Below are 5,155 nucleotides of genomic sequence, written 5' to 3'. Positions count from 1 at the left end.
CCGAACAAACCAGGTACATGGCTGGACAGAAAACCCATAGGTGCCTTTAGATGTGGCACATGTATCGCCTGTCAATATATATGTCAAACAAAGACTTTCACCAGCCACACGACCCAAAAAACATACACCATCAGAGATTGTGCAAATTGCAAATGTACATGTTTGCTGCAATATGTAGGAAATAAAAAAAGAGAGCTTAGAAGAAGAATAGGGGACTACCTGGGAGACATCAGAACAAAAGGGACACCACAATTTCCAGACATATACAGGAATTTCATGACGGAGATAGTAAATTGTTACATTTTTTTGTGATGGAGGTTGTTCGCCCCTCACCACTGGGGGTGACCTGAACAGAAAAATATTACAAAATGAGGCCGAGTGGATCCACAGACTTAAAACTGTGGAACCGCTCTGCCTATATAAGACGCTGTCCTTTGCTTGGTTTATTTGATCCTTCACTCTATATACAGTACAGACCAAAAGTTTGGACACACCTTCTCATTCAAAGAGTTTTCTTTATTTTCATGACTATGAAGGCATCAAAACTATGAATTAACACATTTGGAATTATATACATAACAAACAAGTGTGAAACCACTGAAAATATGTCATATTCTAGGTTCTTCAAAGTAGCCACCTTTTGCTTTGATTACTGCTTTGCACACTCTTGGCATTCTCTTGATGAGCTTCAAGAGGTAGTCCCCTGAAATGGTCTTCCAACAGTCTTGAATGACTTCCCAGAGATGCTTAGCACTTGTTGGCCCTTTTGCCTTCACTCTGCGGTCCAGCTCACCCCAAACCATCTCGATTGGGTTCAGGTCTGGTGACTGTGGAGGCCAGGTCATCTGGCGCAGCACCCCATAACGCTCCTTCATGGTCAAATAGCCCTTACTTTCAAAGTTTTCCCAATTTTTCGGCTGACTGACTGACCTTCATTTCTTAAAGTAATGATGGCCACTCGTTTTTCTTTACTTAGCTGCTTTTTTCTTGCCATAATACCAATTCTAATAGTCTATTCAGTAGGACTATCGGCTGTGTATCCATCTGACTTCTCCTCAACGCAACTGATGGTCCCAACCCCATTTATAAGGCAAGAAATCCCACTTATTAAACCTGACAGGGCACACCTGTGAAGTGAAAACCATTTCAGGGGACTACCTCTTGAAGCTCATCAAGAGAATGCCAAGAGTGTGCAAATCAGTAATCAAAGCAAAAGGTGGCTACTTTGAAGAACCTAGAATATGACATATTTTCAGTTGTTTCATACTTGTTTGTTATGTATATAATTCCACATGTGTTAATTCATAGTTTTGATGCCTTCATAGTCATGAAAATAAAGAAAACTCTTTGAATGAGAAGGTGTGTCCAAACTTTTGGTCTGTACTGTACATACAGGGCGGGCCATTTATATGGATACACCTTAATAAAATGGGAATGGTTGGTGATATTAACTTCCTGTTTGTGGCACATTAGTATATGTGAGGGGGGAAACTTTTCAAGATGGGTGGTGACCATGGCGGCCATTTTGAAGTCAGACATTTTTAATCCAACTTTTGTTTTTTCAATAGGAAGAGGGTCATGTGACACATCAAACTTATTGGGAATTTCACAAGAAAAACAATGGTGTGCTTGGTTTTAACGTAACTTTATTCTTTCATGAGTTATTTACAAGGGGACATTCAACTGGTCCACGATGACCAATCCACTTTCCCTCTTTATGCACTGAAGCTGGCACGTTCCCTGAGTTTTTCCAGCAAGATGGTGCACCACCACATTATGGGTGTCAGGTCCGAGCATTCCTAGATGAACAGTTTCCTGGAAAGTGGATTGGTCATCGTGGGCCAGTTGAAATGCCCCAAGGTCTCCCGATCTGACCCCCTTAGACTTTTATCTTTGGGGTCATCTGAAGGCAATTGTCTATGCTGTGAAGATACGAGATGTGCAGCACCTGAAACTACGGATACTGGAAGCCTGTGCTAGCATTTCTCCTGTGGTGTTGCTATCAGTGTGTGAATAGTGGGAGAAGAGGGTTGCATTGACAATCCAACACAATGGGCAGCACATTGAACACATTTTATAAGTGGTCAGAAACTTGTAAATAACTCATGAAAGAATAAAGTTTCGTTAAAACCAAGTACACCATTGTTTTTCTTGTGAAATTCCCAATAAGTTTGATGTGTCACATGACCCTCTTCCAATTGAAAAAACAAAAGTTGGATTCAAAATGGCCGACTTCAAAATGGCCGCCATGTTCACCACCCATCTTGAAAAGTTTCCCCCCTCACATATACTAATGTGCCACAAACAGGAAGTTAATATCACCAACCATTCCCATTTTATTAAGGTGTATCCATATAAATGGCCCACCCTGTACAGGGAGTGCAGAATTATTAGGCAAGTTGTATTTTTGAGGATTAATTTTATTATTGAACAACAACCATGTTCTCAATGAACCCAAAAAACTCATTAATATCAAAGCTGAATATTTTTGGAAGTAGTTTTTAGTTTGTTTTTAGTTTTAGCTATTTTAGGGGGATATCTGTGTGTGCAGGTGACTATTACTGTGCATAATTATTAGGCAACTTAACAAAAAACAAATATATACCCATTTCAATTATTTATTTTTACCAGTGAAACCAATATAACATCTCAACATTCACAAATATACATTTCTGACATTCAAAAACAAAACAAAAACAAATCAGTGACCAATATAGCCACCTTTCTTTGCAAGGACACTCAAAAGCCTGCCATCCATGGATTCTGTCAGTGTTTTGATCTGTTCACCATCAACATTGCGTGCAGCAGCAACCACAGCCTCCCAGACACTGTTCAGAGAGGTGTACTGTTTTCCCTCCTTGTAAATCTCACATTTGATGATGGACCACAGGTTCTCAATGGGGTTCAGATCAGGTGAACAAGGAGGCCATGTCATTAGATTTTCTTCTTTTATACCCTTTCTTGCCAGCCACGCTGTGGAGTACTTGGACGCGTGTGATGGAGCATTGTCCTGCATGAAAATCATGTTTTTCTTGAAGGATGCAGACTTCTTCCTGTACCACTGCTTGAAGAAGGTGTCTTCCAGAAACTGGCAGTAGGACTGGGAGTTGAGCTTGACTCCATCCTCAACCCGAAAAGGCCCCACAAGCTCATCTTTGATGATACCAGCCCAAACCAGTACTCCACCTCCACCTTGCTGGCGTCTGAGTCGGACTGGAGCTCTCTGCCCTTTACCAATCCAGCCACGGGCCCATCCATCTGGCCCATCAAGACTCACTCTCATTTCATCAGTCCATAAAACCTTAGAAAAATCAGTCTTGAGATATTTCTTGGCCCAGTCTTGACGTTTCAGCTTGTGTGTCTTGTTCAGTGGTGGTCGTCTTTCAGCCTTTCTTACCTTGGCCATGTCTCTGAGTATTGCACACCTTGTGCTTTTGGGCACTCCAGTGATGTTGCAGCTCTGAAATATGGCCAAACTGGTGGCAAGTGGCATCTTGGCAGCTGCACGCTTGACTTTTCTCAGTTCATGGGCAGTTATTTTGCGCCTTGGTTTTTCCACACGCTTCTTGCGACCCTGTTGACTATTTTGAATGAAACGCTTGATTGTTCGATGATCACGCTTCAGAAGCTTTGCAATTTTAAGAGTGCTGCATCCCTCTGCAAGATATCTCACTATTTTTGACTTTTCTGAGCCTGTCAAGTCCTTCTTTTGACCCATTTTGCCAAAGGAAAGGAAGTTGCCTAATAATTATGCACACCTAATATAGGGTGTTGATGTCATTAGACCACACCCCTTCTCATTACAGAGATGCACATCACCTAATATGCTTAATTGGTAGTAGGCTTTCGAGCCTATACAGCTTGGAGTAAGACAACATGCATAAAGAGGATGATGTGGTCAAAATACTCATTTGCCTAATAATTCTGCACGCAGTGTATATATATATATATAACAGCACTCTCAAACACTTTATTCACTCCTGTGGTCACAATGTGGTTTCAAGCTATGAGCTAAAACGTTGTGACTAGTGTTGAGTGAACTTGTGTTTCAGCATACAAGGTTCAGGTTATCTAAGAATTCCGTTATGGATTCCGCTACAATGGACCATAAAGGTCCATTCACACGTCCTCAACTTTTTTGCTGTCCGCAAATTGCGGATCGGCCAAACACGGACACCGGCCATGTGCGTTCCGTATTTTGCAGACCGCACATGGCCGGCACTATGATAGAAATGCCTATTCTTGTTCGTGACTGCAGACAAGAATAGGACATGCTCTATTTTTTTGCGGGGCCGTGGAACGAAAGTGTGGATGCAGACAGTACATGGTGTGCTGTCAGCATCTTTTGCGGCCCCATTGAAAATGAATAGGTCTGCACCCCTTCCGCAAAATTGCGGAACAGATGCAGACCCATTATGCGGACGTTTGAATGGACCCTCGGTGCTCTATTTTAACCCCTTCCTGGCTATACACCAGTGCCAGTTATAGTCTCTGACTCACTTGCTGTGTTCCTGGTTCCTTGTTCCTGCATTGCTGATTGATTCCTCTCTGACCCCGGCTCGTCTTCTGACCACTCTATGTCTCACGTTTTGTTACGGCATAGCCCATCTGGTTCTGACCCTTTTCTGATGACTCTGGTATTGGGTTTGTCTGTCTTTGTTAGTCCATCTATATAGCATTGACCAGTTGTGGTCTAGGGCTTGTACTGCAAGTAGGTAGGGAAAGTGGGCTGGGTACTAGCCTTAGGGCTCACTGTTCTTGTCTGTCCCTACCTACAGTCGTTACAATAATGCGGAATTACAGTATCTATGTTGGCATCGGTCATATGCAAAATGATAGAAATTGTCATGATTTTTTAAAATAATAAATACAAATACATGTGGAACTAAAATAAATGTGTAAATTGTTTCTTTAATTGTGTAATATTGTTTATTGCACACACTCATAATGAAATAATGCAGTTACTATTCCTATATAATGACAAATTTAATAAGAAATTGCCTTTATCAGATGCTCAGCAAATCTAATATCGGGCTGCAGATCGATCAGTTCTATGGTCTAAAATTTACACCAAATATAGTTTTCTTCTGTAATTTTAGATTATAATACAGATATGGAATCATATTGCTGAATCTCATGATGTTTTCTGAGTTTA

This window comes from Bufo bufo, chromosome 1 (assembly GCF_905171765.1).
Source record: "Bufo bufo chromosome 1, aBufBuf1.1, whole genome shotgun sequence".
Taxonomy (NCBI): domain Eukaryota; kingdom Metazoa; phylum Chordata; class Amphibia; order Anura; family Bufonidae; genus Bufo; species Bufo bufo.
Note: the sequence above shows the minus strand (reverse complement) of the source record.